The sequence below is a fragment of the Streptopelia decaocto genome (genome assembly GCF_964273445.1).
Source record: "Streptopelia decaocto genome assembly, chromosome: 3".
NCBI lineage: Eukaryota > Metazoa > Chordata > Aves > Columbiformes > Columbidae > Streptopelia > Streptopelia decaocto.
Genome location: NC_138656.1, coordinates 62,996,977 through 63,013,927, shown reverse-complemented (window position 1 = coordinate 63,013,927; position 16,951 = coordinate 62,996,977). Strand labels below are relative to the sequence as shown.

The 16,951-nt window shown below is 41.6% G+C and overlaps 2 long non-coding RNA genes across 2 annotated transcripts in view; both read left to right on the top strand.

The window, feature by feature from the left end:
• The first annotated feature begins 1,079 nt into the window (after window positions 1–1,079).
• On the top strand, window positions 1,080–10,994 carry LOC309437231. Its single transcript, XR_014183514.1, has 3 exons — window positions 1,080–1,158; window positions 10,052–10,117; window positions 10,793–10,994. It is a non-coding gene; the product is annotated as an uncharacterized lncRNA (long non-coding RNA).
• A 1,413-nt stretch (window positions 10,995–12,407) lies between these two features.
• The window catches only part of LOC309437230, a 49,638-nt gene continuing 45,094 nt past the window's right edge, over window positions 12,408–16,951 (top strand). The window contains exon 1 of the long non-coding RNA XR_014183513.1: window positions 12,408–12,849. This is a non-coding gene — a long non-coding RNA (uncharacterized lncRNA). The remainder of the gene's footprint in view (window positions 12,850–16,951) is intronic.

The window sequence follows — 16,951 nt, the reverse complement described above, 5'->3', positions numbered from 1 at the left end:
CAGCAAGTGATGTGTGGTATGTGACCTGTGTAAATACATCTGTACAATTGACGCAGACAGGGAAACTAGGATGTAACCTACAACAGCCAAGGTGGCTTCCTTATTGACCTGCGGATGTGTGTGAAATCTAACAACTACCGGGCTAGGTCTGAAAACCATCTTATAATGTGAGTCTCTCTGGTGTTGGTGGGAAATTCTCTGTCAGACCGTTTTTCACACGGAGCTGAGAAAAGCAGATACTCGAAGAAATGTGCATTGTCAGGGAAGTGGGGGCATTTCTAAGATAATTTGATTTCCTGAAGAAACTAATTGAGGAAACTTAGTTGTTTTAAACAGCAGTGGTTCCCAGGTCTCAAGTTTACAACCATGTCACTACAAATGTCGTGGCGTTGAGTGGCTTTTAAGTAATAAGCATGAAGTTGTTAAAGTGGTCGGATTTACACTAACAGCAAGTGTTTCTGAGCATATTACTCCATTTATAACATTTTTATTAAAGGGTTTTAAATAGAAATCAAGGTTAGGTTTTTACTGTACCTAGGTGTTTGTTTTGACCATTTTGGACAATGGAGTCTTTATGAAATTGGAGTCTATGAAGTTATTTGTAGAGCATTTCTTGTGAGGAAGTTATCCATGATGGATCTTGTGGAAAAGTTTAACCTTAATAGCATGGTAGATCTGAATGATTAGTTAAGATTCATTTATGACATGGGATGAAAAGACAGTTCATCAATTGCCTTTTTTCATTACCTAAGATTTGCAAGGTATTTGAAAATTCTAAAAATGTCCTAACCAGTGTTCACCCTGTGAGTTAGGAACTTTGTAATACAAAAATTTCAGGTGAGTTTTAAAAGCGTATATGAAATAGCCACGTCTTTTTCTTTCTCCTCATGTCACTCACAATATACAGAGGGTTGAATTTCAAATTCACTGGGAACAGCTTTCTTATTTTACCATCTTACATTTAGTGAGACCGCATCTAGGCCCTTATATATACTTTTTTTTTTCCTTCATAAATGGCTTGCAAAGAGTGACTGTAGATGACTAGGGAGCATGCTTTGTATTTCTTTTTTTTTGCCATCAGGCTGCCACAGGGGGGAGTAGAAGTTTGCAGAGGACTGTGCTGCCCAAGAAGACACGGATGCGGGTGGTGTATTCCAGGTGCGTACCCTGGCCAGTCCCTTAAGGGGAGAAGAACGGGTGCAAAAGAAGCGTGGATGTGCTAGGAATGAAAGGGTTGGTTGGAGGAAGGAGCTGTAAGGTTTCTGCAGCTGGGACAGGCGGAATGGTTCACTGCATCGCAAAACCACACTGTTTTTCTTATTCATTCCAACCAGCTTTTCTGTCCAGATGTAAGGGGAATGTGACTGAATTGTTTTCTTGCCTCAGGAGGGAAGATGACATGTGGGAGTGGTACAGTACTTGCAAAATCCCTGTCGTCTGACGAAAGGCTTTTCCCACGTTACGGCTATTTGCTAACGAAGAAAAAATGCTAGGCAGAGGCAAGGCGTCTTTGCAAGGCAGAGAACAGGGTGAAGAAAGTTTTGCTAAATTGATAGGAAAGGGTTGTTCTTGCGGGACTACTAGCACTGGTGAAATCTGCTCTGCTTGCTTAATGCCTGAGTAGCTGGATGCTCTGCAGACCCTGTGCAGTGAGGATGAGGAGGGAAGATGTGTTCCTCACGCCTTGGCCCTGGCTGCAGGGTTACTCTCTCGTCCTGTGTCTGACTACAGCTGCTCCAGCAGTGTGTGGTCTGTGGTAGCAGCATCCCTCAGCCACCGTACTGCCCTGCCAGTGGCCCTGGGGCAGTTTTGGGGAGGAGGGATGTGGGTAGAGATAGGGATGTAGGTGTGGGAGCAGAGGGAGCGGGCTGGGATTTTGGAGTAGCACAGCATGACAGGAGGGTGGAAAGGGGCTTATCCCTCCTGTCAGCTTCACGCCCACGTGGTGGATTTTAGCCTGTACCCAGAGACAACCAGCCGTGGTGCTGAGTGGGAAAGGGCAAATAGGGCTGAGGACAGAGGTGCATGTATGTGTTTGTGTGGGAAGGGTTGGGGGAGGACACAGAAGGAAGCGGAGGAAATAGAATGCAAGGAGAGTGATGTAAATGAACCAGCAAAGGATGAAGTGTGCTTGGCAGCTTCCTTCCTGCCACCTTCACAGCACTTTACTACTGAGAAACAGTGGCCAGGTCTGTTCCACCACAGGCAAACTCATTTGCCAGAAGAAGAGAGGAGATATGTTTGCAGTGAAGCCTGGGTGCTCCTGTTCCGAGCACCTTGGGGTGCCAGTCTCCGTGTTCCCTCGTCCTTCTGTGCTCAGGAACATGCTGTGCTGACGGGCACGGTGGAGTGACTATGTGTGTCTTGCTTTTTGGGTCTGGGTTGAGGAGTTCTATCACTGAACAGCCTAGGCAACAATTTTTGGGGAAAAATGAAGTAATTTTCAGGAACTACCTAATAATCAGGAAAGCAACTGAAAGGAGTGAATCAGGCACATAAAATCCTCTGGATCTCAGTGTGCAGATCTGTAACGAGACAGAGTAAGCAAGGAAAAAGGAGGAAATAAAGGCGAAATGCAAAAATTATGTTTCTGTAACCTATCAATCATGAGAAATACCAATGCTGTTTATTACTTACTTGATTTTAATGGTGGAAATAGGATGGGAAAGTAAACAATTCTTTGAGTGAACTTTTTCTATGCTTTTTGTATGTTCTGTGATTCTTGGACTGTTGAACTATCATCAAAAGGAACCTGGGAGAAATCCACATTCCTTGTTTATAGTATATGGCTAAATTCAATGCCCGTTCCACAACCTCGTGCCTAACATACACACAAAAAAGAGAATTAATGGTCCCATTTCCAAATAAGACATAAGGAATTTGTTTATGCTTTTGGGAGGTAATGTATCTAGGTTTGAATGGAACTATGTTAAGTATATTGAAAGTCTCAAGGAATGCAAAGCTGGTTTTGTTCAACAATAAACATCTAAGATAACAAGAACATTTATACATTTGGCAAACTTGTGCCTAAACCTCATGTTTCTTGTTTTTTCTTAGGGTTGGTTGTTATAAGTTCAGGGAGTTAACCAGAGATAAAAATGCAAACAGAAAAAAAATAAATAAATTCAGAGCAACTTTGAAATTTTCCTTTGGTTCCAGTGATGCACAAGTTATAGAAAAACTTAAAGTCAGAAACATACTCAAGGTTGTACCATGGTTTATTTCACCCATCTGGACTCTTGCAGTAATAAAAACCTGGAGAACACTGACCTGAAGCAGTGTCACATTAACTCACTTTTAAAGATACCTACACTTCTGTCCTACTTTTCCGAAAGCACATTCATCTTGGTTTGTCAAAGCTTTTCTTCTTAGAACATTTGCTGAGGAAATGGGCAATGACGTGTGAGCATATAAAATAAGAGAATGAAAAAGCAGGCACCTAGCAATGTAAAAACCTAGACCCTGGTAAGAGTGCTTCTGAAAAGTACAGTGTCAAGATATTAATTATGGACATAGTGTGTTTTTTGTAACATTTGAAGAATCAATATGCATGCAAAGACAAAAGGAAGAGCAAAACCAGCATTACGTGCTTTGTATTTTCAGAATATTTTCTATGGCTTTCCCTTTCTCATTGCTTTATTGCTTTCAGGAAAAAAAAAAAGAGTCTGAATTTGAGGGAAATCATAGCAATCCCATTTGAGGGTTTAAGGCATCCAGCACTTTGGCTAGATGTGTTAGCCCTTCTATTTGTACTCTTCATCACTGTATAGAATGAATGGATGGCATAGTTACTGTAGCGTAATTGAATCATTCTTTTAGCTAAAAAGGTATAGATATGCGTTTCTGGTACTAGAGGTCACAGGTTTGTTCCTGTGTGGACTCTATTTTACATTATGTTCAGAGCTGATTCATAATGTACTTCTGACATTTGAAAAAGGTTATTTTATTGCAATATAATTCCAGCAAGAAATCCACACATGCTGTGCTTCAAGCCAAATTAGTTGATGAATGGATGAGATGTTGAATTTTTATATCTTGAAGGCCATCAGAACAAATCCTGCCAAAGTTATGTTTTTGCTCAAAATTCCTTCATTTGTCCTGTTTTTCCTGCAGACCAACACAGAGCAGTACATTCTCATCACTTATTTATATTAAAAAAGTTAATATGCAACAACAAAAAAGCCAAAGCAACAAGAAGTTTTGTCCCACAAATATTTACCAAGCAAGCCAAGCAGGAACATAGTGGCAGGACTTGAAGAATATTTGATATTCCCAGACTGAGTGAACCAATGTGTTGAAGTTTGGGAGAGAACTAAGATGGGAATAACAGGGAACTTGGAGAGAAATAAACTCCAAAGGTTAAGACAGTATAGCACCCATAATTTGTGTGATATGGGGCCACAGTATTGATGCTTCTGGTGAAAATAGACCGAAGGTCTGTGCTCCTCTTACCTAATGGCATTTCTTGCTTGGAAGGAAGTTTTGAATCAGTACGTAAATGTAGGGGCTGAGATAACTGTCAGACATAATAGAATTCCCAGCTATAAATAGCTTCAGCAGATTGACGATAGGATGGACAGTGGTGGCATTCTGCCTGACCAGCTGTGACATGTCATCACCAGGGCGCAAGGGGTTAAACTTTCTTCCCTACCCACCTGTGCCCTTTGCACCTTGCAAAGTGTTCACCTACTTTTGCATCATTTGTGTATCAAATCTTAGTTCATTTTAGAAGCTTTCTGCTTTTCCTGACCATTATTTTCCCATTCCTACAACAGTTCGAGTTGCTGTTCCTTTCCACCATCTTTCCCCATTTCACTTGGGTCTGAATTGAACTACCCCATCTGAAGCATGGAGGTAAAGCTGTCACTCCTCACCACCTTCAGCTTGGCTTCCCATGAACCTCCTTCTCTGTCTTCAGGGTAATGCTCCCCTCTTATGACAGGTGACTTCTTGATCTGCTTCTGAATATAAGCTGATGGTTAAGACTACTTTTGCAAGTTTAGGGGAGGAGTTTTCATGGGACAGCATATAGATGAATGTGGGAGGCTTTTTGATAGATCATCGAGGAGTATCAGAGATTTGTTCAGCCTGTACAGTAGCTTGGATGATGTTGTTAAAACATCTCTGCTTTCCAAGCTGGAAAGGTCACTGTGTTTCTTTAGAATATTTTTGGAGATGTTTCTGTGGTTTTTCAGATCTAAAAATAAACTATGATCAACACGCTTAAAAATTATGACAGTATTTTTTTTTTCCAAGAGTATATAAGGCAGTCACATATTTGTTTTCCTCTTACAGAACCAGTCAAAACTATGGACTGGCTATGAAAATCCCCTTCAGATCTCCAGGACTTCTTTTTTGGTGTGTGTTTAAAGCTGGGGGCAGCTGCCTGACTATCTATTCATCTGTCTTAGGCAGTTTATACAGCCTATCATTTTCTCAACTGAACATTTCTCACCAGGAATATTTGTGGTCTTTTCTTCTTAAATTTCTAGGGCAACTCAGAAGCTTTAATCAAAGTTTGTTTTCATTAGAAACAGGCATCCCAATGAAATAGGCCCTGTGCATCACTTTTATTAATTTTCAGCAAAATGAAACTTAGATTTTTTTTTTTTTTTCCTAACATGTCAGTGTTCTGGTTTGATTTTGGAAGGGAAAAACATTTGGGGAGTTTATTTTGAAATTCACTTTGTGTCAGTAGCCTACTGGTCTTGATTGGCCTGAAAAAGATTTTTAAGTTAAGGGACTTTTTAAATGTCTGTCCCTGGAAGTGGGGCTGAAGAGAAGTTTGGAATTCCAGTGTTCTACAAGGAGCAGAAAATCCATTTTCTGAACCACATCAAGGAACACTTAAAAGATTCCTTGATTCGTTTTGACTCACTGAAGCCTACTGTGTAAAAGAAAATTTGATAACACAGTTTTAGTGGTTTTTGTGTTCCTAAAATCCCGTTGTTGTAAATGTCTGCAGTACGGGACCTTGGACTGGATAGTTCAAAGGCTCAGTGTTGGATAGCAGGCCAGCGAGTCCAACAAGTAGGGATCTATCACTGATAGCATCTTTGGAGACCTTCAGCCATCATTCTGTATCTTCTTTACTTGAGTTGGGAGAGTTGACTAAAGTCACTTGTAAAGTACTTGTAAAGAAACGGTATTTGTGTGTCACAGTTTTTTGTGGCTGGGGTTGCAGGGGGAGTTCCTGAGACACAGAGCAAGAGGGACTGAATATAGTGAGAGCTCCTTTGGAGACCCGAGGGTGCTAACCCCATGTTCTCTGATGGCACTCACACACGAGGGTCTTATCTCCTCTCACAGCTGCTTCATGACCATTTTGTGTTTATTGTGTGCCATCTAAGTGGCCCTACAGAACAGATCTAACACCAAACGGCTCCCAAAGTAGTCATAGTTTGGTTTCTGCCATAACCCCTCAGGCATCTCCCAGAAGGGTGAGGTACCAGGGTTGTTTTCAGAGGGCTTGAGTGTGGGCTGCGTTGTCAGTGCCTGCAGGTCCAAGAGCTGATGTAGGTTATTCCTTCAGGGGTTTTCCTGCCTTTTGTAGCAAGGGGCAGTGACGTTCAGCACTTCTCGGTGTCACCAGCAGCTGCTCTTTCAGGCTCACTGCTTTGCAGGTTGGCATGGGGAAGAGCTGATGTGGGAACCTGATCTACCTGGTCTACCACCTCCCAAGTGCTCAGATTAGAAAAGTTATCCTTTCCCTTAAAAAAAGAAGAGGAAGCAGCATGACCTCTCTTTCAGTGCACCGATTTAAACTCCATCCTATTTTAAATCCCATCTTCATCAGTGAGTCTTATCGCTGGTAGAAAAAACAAAGGATACTGCTTCTCTTCAGGCTAGAGCCTGCATTTAGCTTTCTTTCAAGTGGTGCAATAAAATATGGGAAAAGGCTTCAGCTTCCCATGTTTTAATTCTTCTTTTTTAATCCCTGTTTTCATTTTTGAAACTACTTGGATCCGAGAAGACATTTTTCTCTCTTTCCAATTCTGATTTGTTTGTTGGAGCACTGCCTGCTCACCTTATTTGGATGTCAAGAGACACTCTATTTTTCCATTTCTGGAATAGTCATTCACGACTCAGTGTTTCTTGTGCAAACCCTCAGAATTTACAGTGTGTTTGTTGGTCTCTCACCAACTGCAGTTTCTCTCTTGTAATATTTTGTTTCAAAGTTTCTCTCAGATACTGTTATATAGATTTTGTTCACAAAATAGTTCTGTTGTAAGCCTAGAAGTTTAAGCAACAGTCTTACTAAAGGATCTAGCTAATCAGCTAATTAAAATGTAAGGGACTTATATAATTTGTTGAACTAGTAAATTTAAGACATTACGGGGGGCATAATACATTTTTAATAGTAAACTAGTGTACAAAAGATGCCAGTTGTGCAGAGTGTTACAGTAAAACACAGCCTCTGTGCTGAAAAGACCACACTTGCGTTCTGATTTTGCCAGTTGTGCTGCACAGATTAAGAGCACATTTGTATGAAAGAGCTTGTAAAATCTAGTAAAATAGGGGAGAACCAATAAACTGGGATGGCTATTTCATGAGAGCGCAGGAAAGGTGGTTTGACTTTAGGGGTGTTGCAGTTGAAAAGAAAGTGGAGGTTAAGTGCAAGACCGTAGTGGCAAAAGAACATGGAGACTGGCAAGGGGCTGAGTGTTATGGAGAGATTGAGGAAGAGGAGGTGTGTGGCATAAACTGGAGCAGAAATGGCAAGAAAGGAGAATGCTGAAGAGAAAATCAGCAAACTGCAAAGCAGAAAAACATATGGAGGTGTGCCTGAAAGAGTAGCCTGTGACAGGTTTTCTACCAGGGCCCATTGCAGTTCTGCCCAATGCCTAATTACCTTGGTACAGGGAAACATTAATGGGCTTCACAATTGACTCTTTTCATTTTTATGGCTTTGGAAGTTGAAGTGTGGAAGGAAGCTGTAGAAGCAAATAGAAAACTGGGATGTGCTGCAGGTACATGAGAGAAGCCTGGACCGCTGAACAGTGCAATGGTGCAGGAACAGTGGGTAGAAACCAGTATTCTCATTCCATAAAATGAAACGTCTGCCAAATCAGACTTGCCCTATGACTGCATTTCTCATTTTACCTCCTTTCTGTCTTCCATTAAAATGTACAGCTTTGGGGTGTGTACTTTTTGGAGACTGGCTCAAAAAAGAAAACTGCATCTATCCATTGTTTGGAGTGCTACCCTTTAAGCCTAATGAACTGATTCGTTAAATTAACATAAAAATCATGCTTTAGACATAGCCTAGTTTTAAGCCTAGGCATGAAATGATTCTTTGCTGAAAGTCAATCATGTTTTGGAACCTTTCTTTTCCTGCTGTGGCTCTTGCTGGGTTTTTTCCAGGATGTCCTTGGAAATGCGAGCTCCAGATATATCATGAAATGGTCTGTGTTATGCGGCAGCTGCATGTTTCAGAAAAAAATGCTCGAGGTGGCTGAATGTGCCTGCGAACTTCGGGGTGCTCATCAGCAAGGTTTCCAAATTTCCTTTTTGGTTGCTGATCACTGATTAGCACTGTGAAGCAGCACAAACAAGATAGATAGCTTTAACCACTAAAAATGCTCCTCTTCCGCTCTCACGGTCTCTTTAGACTAGAATTTTGTAAACATCCAGATGCAGCTTTGCTTCCAGAGATCTCACAACCCAGATTTTGGTCCCAACTAGTTATTTTAGGCCAATTTAGACTCTAGCAAAAGATGATTTTATAAGAAAAATGTTGACAGATCCTGGCTTCTTGTATCACTGGTGGGAGCCACGATAATAATAATGATTTCCTTTAATAGTCTTCCATCAAATGTTCAAAGCTTTTTCTTTGGTGCAAACATCAAAAATGTGGACAATTTTGTTTTCCTAAACTTGGACAACATCTGTGTTTCCACCATTTATGTGGGAATGCAGTACACCCTTTTCCAATCTTATTAAAAACCACCTTTTTGGCTGAAGTGTGTGCCATTGCAAGCATTTTCATTATGTCTCATATATCTTGTTCTAGGAAGTTGGGGTCTGCCTGTATCATTTCTCCAGGACTTTATTACTGTGAGGAGTGTAGATGAGAACTGTGTTTTTCTTCTCAGAATGCTTTCAAGTTGTTTGCCTTCCTAACCTAGATATTGTAAGTGTTTCCAAGTATTTAAATGACTCTCCAGTGGCAGTAATGTTTTACCGATACTTATGCTGCTTGTTGGCCCAAACCAGAATAGATTTCAGAGATGACTGCAGTGAGCTCTGACATCTGGAAAAAAGTTACACTGAACCCTGGCTGCAGTTTTGTTCTTTACCTTTTGGGACAAGCCTCTTGCATTTGATCTGGGTTGGAAATCTTGAAATCAGCTTTGGATGTACATGTGGAAAGATGGATATAAGAGAAAATGCAGAAGGATCTCACTGTTTCCATTGTTGTGATTTTAAAATTCTATTCAGCTGGAAGGAAGGCATCCATCTCATGTCAGGCTGAGAGAAGGCTTGTCAGTGCAAGGTGAAAGTGACACCTTAAAATGTGTATCCATGTCCTACAGGCAAACAATTTATTTGTAAAACAGTCTTAAATGCCTGACAGGAATACCGAGGGAAGATTTGTACTGGCTCATGGTATCCCACACACAGCAAGAAAGTGCTTTCCAAAAAACGAACTAACTTCTCTCTGAGCAGGAGCAGGGTAAGAGTTCCTTACACTCCTCTCAGTTTTGCTTGCGTGTTTGTAAAAAGGCTTGGCCTTGCTTACATGCCTCTCATCACAAATGGAAATAGGCAGGCCATCTGAGGGAGTGGTCTTATTGACATGGAAACTGTTTTACGTAAGAAGAGGAGGCTGGTCCAGCAAAGGTGTGGTTTTATTTACATCCGTGCTCTTTCCTTATGATTGGAGGGTGTTTGGAAGGTGTGGTCTCATTTACATCCTGCCTAGACTGCCTTTGGCTTGTTTGGATTCAACCCTTGCCTGTGGCTGTAAAAGGAAGGAACTGCTGCAAGCAGAATAAAAACGAGTGTGTGAAAAAAAAAAAATTACTGTTTTCCACCTCTCTTTCTTCAGTGTATGCATTCCTGCTGGTATGTACCTGAAAAGGGAGGACCACGTTCCCAGGGAGAGGGTTTGTAGGTATGTGTATGTATGTTCATGTGTCTGTATGTATTTGTAATGCCAAGGTGAACATATCAGGTTTTGTTCTACTCTGGGTGTTGGAAGATGATAGAGCTGCTGTTTCTGAAAAAAAGGTCAGAAATGCGAGTTCCTATTTGTTGCAAATGTTTTTTGGTTTTTTGTGTGTTTTTTTGTTTGTTTGTTTGTTTGAGGTGCACATGTAACGTTTCAAAGGTGCTGCTGACAGCTCTGGAAGAAGGCTTGTGCTTATTGTGTGTTTGTGTGACATTTCATGTAGTCCCTTGCATCAAAGTGAAGCCAGCATAAACATGGTAGCAGCATTTTACACAATCTCTGAGCTGGAATAGCAGACCTCAGTACAGAATATGCATGGCAGTCAGGGGCTGGCTATGCTACATGCAGTTGCCATGCAATGGTATGTCCCTTCCTCAACATGTATACAATGTATATTCAACTGTAGGGGCTACTGGACCTTATGTTCAGGAAGCAATTCAGCTGTTAATGGCCTCTATTTGCATTAACTTTGGGATACAGGTAAATTTTTAGCAGAAAGTGGACTGGGGGAACTCCTTGCATGTGGATTGCAAAGCATCCTGAAAGCCTTCAAGCCTCTGTTGACTTGGTTGGATTGAATTTACTGTGATTAGTCCTTCCCTATTTTTCTTTTTCCAGCCATGGATGATCAGGAAACATCTTGGTGAATTACAGACAATAAGAAAAGATGAAGGCAGAAGAGATAGTTTGCTGATTAAAAAAAAATACGTATTCTAAGAAGGAAATTAAAGTATCTTGAGTCTACAACAGGTTAATGATTGGTCCAGATGCACATACATGAGCACCAGTGTTGTTTTCACTGAGAACAGAGCTGTCATGTTGCTTTGGTTGTGAGTGGAAAGTGACCACGGAGTCCCTTTGACGTGAAGCTCTGATTTGTGACTGTGTCCAGAAGCAATGAACGCTGAAGGAACAGCCACCAACGTGCTGGGACTGGCTACCCTGCCATGACTGGGATTACTTCGCTGCAACATGCTGTTGCTCAGTGCAAGAACAAGGCACTTCCAAGAAGTGAGCCTTGGGTGGGGATGTGCAGGTCGCAGTGCTTTTAATTCTTCTCACTGCTGCCTCTGCTTCCTCTGATTATACTGTAACTCATGGTAAACATCTAGGCATGACAGCCTAAAGATAGTAAATTTTCAAGTTAGAGTCAGAACGCTTTCTGAACTTTAGATACCTCTGAAAGCCTTATAGACACCTGGCAATGAGCCACTTCTTTGCCTGCAAAAGCTTGGTGAAACTGGAAATCTAGCTATCTACCACACTCTGGTTTATGAGGTGAAAGTTAATAAAATATTTTACTCTTTTCTGCAACCAAGGCAAGCTGAGATGCACAAAAATAAGTGCATGCCAGTCCACTGCACAAGGAAGAAAAGTGTCTAGCATTGTGTTCCTCGTTGCAGAAAGGCAGGAGAGCCAGAAAGTTTGTCACCAGGATCCCTCACACATACTCTGAGGCTGCAACTGAAATTTGTAAGCTACACATATGTATTGCACAACTTCTGAAGACAGGTCCTCCAGATGATGTAAACCAAGTGAGTGACACATGCTGAGGACACCAATGTACATTTACCTTTTTACACCTGAGAAGCCAGCTGGTCTGAACTGCCATCACAGAAGCTGTGAAAGTTAGCCTGGGCTGTATGCTGTGCTGCTCTGCTTGTCAAGAGCCAAACTAGGCTGTTTAAATAACGCTTGTGAATCTCTACACTGCCCTGCATTCATGGCTGAAACTGCACTAAGACACATATGCCTCATTTTTTAAATTGGCATAGGTTCCAAAACACAAGGGTGCCTTATAAAATTTTCTGGCTTCCTGATGTTCCTCTCCTCCTTGAACTCCCCTCCTCAGGTTTAGCTTCCCTCCTTCAAGCCCAGCATTGCGCCCAAGCAAACACTCTGGTTAGATCTATGTGGGCAAGTGAAGGTGTCTGCCTCCAATGGCAGCTTTCTGGTGGAAGTCGAGCAGCTGTTCCCCATGTCCCAAAGGATGTGACAGTTGGTGTGCATGCACAAAAATATATTGTTTCTCCTGTCAGAAGAAAATACGGAAGGCTTATAACTTAAGCAAAAAGGGATCTAAGGGAGATAAGAGTGTAAGAGACATTGCTGCAGTTCTATATTTGGAATTGGTTACGTATATGTGTGGTAACCCAAATGATGGGTGGACTGCACTTTTGCATTACCATAATTACATTTCCTTTCATAGCAAGGGTTAGGGATGCATCCAGACATTGCAGAACACATCAGTAGATTTAGTGTGGCTTACTCAGTCTCCATTTATCAGACTATGTCCCAATTATGTTACATTTAGGAAACAGAATAATTTTCTGGTTATAGCACACAAAATTTGTGGCATTCTAATCCTAGTCACCTTGCTGTATGACCTTGGAGAAGTCGTTTTACTTTTCTTTGATGGTAAAGAATTAACTCACCCTGTGGATGGATTTTAATACCATGCTAAGTTTAAAAAAAATCTGAAGCTAAAGTTAGTATTCTAAATCCATATTTAGGGACTAAATGAGGTGATTTGTTTTCCACGATCCTGAGCACCCAGTAACTGTCTGCCACCAAGGCCAACTAGAGATTTTGGGTCTTCAGCAGTCCAAAACATGAAGCAAGAGTGAAAGCAGCTGCTTGTGTGAAGATGAAGAGAAGCTCACTGATGTGGTGTGGTGAGTCAGGGACAGCCGTCTGTCTTTCCTGGGTGGTTGTCACAGTGACAGCAGTGGGGAGATGTAGATGGGATTAATCTCGCTAATTTTACCATCTATAAGTGGGATGTCTGCCTTAAGCTGGTTGTTCAAGATCTTTCCAGTAGTTGCCTTGGTTCAGTGGATCTGGAGCAGCTCTAAGTGGGGACAGATGAACAACCCCCAGTGTGTCATCCTGCCCATCTATCTGGAGGTGCGATGTATTATCCTCCAGAGATACTCATCTCTGTCCATTCAGTAAAGCGCTTCACAAATGCTTAGACAGCTTCCTTGGGCTCTGCTGATTGTGAAGTGAGTGAGTGACTTATGGTGTGTTAGGTAAGTCCAAGAGTGTGGCAGAATTGCTCATAGCAGTGGAGAGCAATGAAACCCCATAACAGGCCTAAGGAGTTTGGTTGTGAAAGTTATGGACAAGTGAAAGTGGAGAGAAATAGTTGAGTCTTGCAAGGAAAAGGAAATATAAACCTGACTGTAGTAGTTGAAAACCTATTCCATATTGACGGCATGGTTTGTTTCCACTGGAGAGCTTTGTTCTTCTGGGCAGTGTTTGAGGAGGAAGATTAATTTTCCCACGGGAGAAATAAGCTTTGAATAAGTCAGCTAAAATGGATTGTTATGTGCACCACACATCTATAGGAGAAACAGAAGACGTTTACATGCTCCCTGAGGAGGAACCATGACAAGCAGACAATTAGCCAATTCCCCTGGATCCCCAGATTTAAAGAACCACGTAATGGCTTAATTGAGTTGAGTTGCTGAGAGTGCGGCACTGCGCTGAGATTCGTGCTGTGAAGTGCGCTATTCCCAGAGGCATCCATCAGATTTTAAAGAATTGACTTTCCATGCTAATTGACCCAGATGTGCTTGATTTTACCTCACGATCTCCACTTCATTCAATTACTGGTAAAGAGAAGGGAATGAGAAAAAAGGACTTCATTTGTCTCATGTACTATATTAAAAGGAAGCTTTCCTCAAGCAACATTTTGTAGTGCTGAACAAATTGTTCAGCTTGAACTGGAGTGGCATTTATTCAATTTATTTTTTTTTTTTTATTTCCCGAATGACTGAGCACGTATTTTGCAAGGTCTAGAGAATGTTCATTAAGCCACTCTGCTTGGCAAAGGAAGCACAGGCATCATCACTAGAAGAATGAGGACAGTACAGATGGATGGATGGTGTCTGACCTGTCTGACCAGGCAGGGCTGAGCAGCACAGCGTGGGGGCTGAGCTCTCTCATGGCTTGGTCCACCTGAATGATCAATAAATGAATAAATGAAAAAAAAAAAAAAAATCACAGTTTAACTATTTTTATCTTCAAAAAGGCAAGGAGCCAAGTTTGAGGAATAGGCTTTGCAATGCGAATTAGCAGCTGAACTCTTCCATGTACCAGGCCAGTAGGCACCTCATTTTGGCAAGCTATGGTTACCTTTTATGTGTGTGTAAACATCCCTAGAGCACGTAGAGTAATTGGTGTAAGACTGAGGTTCCCAGTGTGTTCTGTGTGTGCAGAACCCTGGCTTTTGTTCATTGTCAGTTCACAAGCCTTATTTAATTTACAAATCAAGTATCTTTGTGTGTTAGGGCCTGAGTCCACCTCTCTAGATACATTCCTGGAACACCACAGGAGGCTTTCTTAGGTAAGGAAGCTATTCTCTACCTGGTTAGTGGTTTCAAGCTTACCTCAAACAGCACCAGCAAGAGGCATGTCAAGGAGCTTTTGTACATTCACATTCAAACAGGCTGTATACTACTGAAATTAGAGTAGTTGATCTGAGTTTGCACCATTGTTAGGGAAGCAGAATTTAGCCCCTAATGCTTGTGACTAGCCATATTTTGTACCAACCAGTCAAGTTATGGAGCCCTGCTGTGAAAGGAACATGTTCAAGGAGTTTACTTCTTTGTTAAAATTTGTATGCCATATATGGGCAGTTTGTGTTTTGCTTTTTAATTTTTTTTTTTTTTACTTAAGAAGGCTCTCCTCCAAACTGCTGAATCATATTGCAAACCTAGACCTGGTGATTTTTCAGAATTTGAATCATAGCTGAGTTCTCTAGATATCAAGCTGTGAAGCCACACGTGGGCTCAGCAGTTTGGCAGCCACTGAGTACAGCTTTGGCAGTATTGTATTCACAGTCCAGATGTTGGATGGTTCAGCCACAGTGTACAGCATGGTAGAATAGAGCAACAACGTGACTGCAAATTACTGTTTACTCTTCTTAATTTAAATACCATGGTTTGTACTGTTCTTGATGATTTAGCCTGGATATTATGAACCAGTCTGCTTTAGATCCGTATGCCATCCTAGAAGAAAGTCTCACATAACAACCTGACATGCAGTGTGAAACCTTTTCTGGAGGTTTTGCTCTTGCATTCTTCCTGCCAAGGTCCCCTGTGAGAAGCTGTTCCAGTTAGGCCCACCTATGAAGTCATTTAGTGATATATTCAGGATTAAGAAAAAGCATTACAAAATCATAGAATAATTGGGTTTGGAAGGGACCTTCAAAGCTCATCTAGTCCAACCTCCCTGCAATAAGCAGGAACATCTTCAACTAGATCAGGTTGCTCAGAGCCCTGTCCAGACTGGCCTGGAATGTTCACAGGGATGGGGCATCTACCACCTCTCTGGGCAACCTGTGCCAGTGTTTCTCCAACCTCACTGTAAAAAATTTCTTCCTCATGTCTAGCCTGAATCTCCCTTCTATTAGTTTAAAACCATTACCCCTTGTCCTGTTGTAACACACCCTTCTAAAAAGTCTGTCCCCATCTTTCTTATAGGCCCTTTTTAAGTACCGAAAGGCTGCGGTAAGGTCTCCCTGGAGCTCTCTCTTCTCCAGGCCGAACAACCCCAACTGTCTAAGCCTGTCCTCATAGGAGACGTGCTCCAGCCTTCTGATTATTTTTGTTGTCCTCCTTTGGACACTCTCCAACAGGTACATGTTTTTCCTGTACTGAGGGCTCCAGAGCTGGATACAGGACTCCAGGTGGGTTCTCATCAGATCAGAGCAGAGGGGCAGAATCACCTCCCTCGACCTGCTGGCCACACTCCTTTTGGTGTAGCCCAAGCTCCTTTTGATGTAGCCCAATAGTCCTGTGGCACTAGAAATAAGAAAGTTAGGGTGATATCTGAGATTTGTAAATCATGCTTTGCCTTAATGTTCTGCTGTGCCCTTACAAGCTGCAGTGATTAATGCCTTAGCAATAATTAGGAAAGATAGGATTAGGAAAGCAGGATTCTTCTTCAAAGCTGTGCTTCTGCAGACTCACTCACTTGTTGAGCTCCTTCCTGTATGTGCTTCATTTTAGATAATGTCCTATATTCAAGCAGTTGTTTTGACCATGCTTGCGCACATGATATGAGAAACTAAGGAGAGTCTTGACAGTTCAGTTTGTATATCAATACTTCTCTATGAGTAAAATTCTTAGCCTGTCAAAAAAGCTACTGTTGTTTTGCAGGGCATTTAAAAGAAAGATTTTTTTTACAGTGAGCACTAGATCTGGAAAGGAATAAACAATGAATCACCTAGGACAAATGATTTTCTTATGTCTGCAGAAAACACACTGATAAAATTTTGGGTCTTTTTTTTTTTTTTTTTTTTTTTTTGAGAATGACTGTGAGGCACATAGCAGCAAATTGTTCATTGGTTTGATCTTATTTATTTCAGCTAAATCCTAAACTGGAGACCTAGACAGAAATAAAAATAGGGAACATGTATAAAGAGCACTTATACAATGCAAGAAGGTTCCTGTGAAATTGTGATTACTGAAGTTTCATCCTTCAGGCAGGACTGATGATTCCCCTGTTGTGTTAAAACTGCATCTTGAAGCTAATATATCTGACAGTTTCCTTCCCTTGCCAACCAGTAAACTGAGACATTTTTTGGGAAGAAGTATCACTGGAGCTGAGGGGGAGTTGTGCTGAAATAGGAGATACCGGATAGGTGAGCAGGAGGCAACTTTTATGTGCCAGTCTTGGTGCTGAGCAGATAAACAGGAGGCTCAAAGCGGAATATTGTCCCTGAAGGAAGAAGGGATTTAGGGACAGGGAGAAGGGATGCATGTTGGA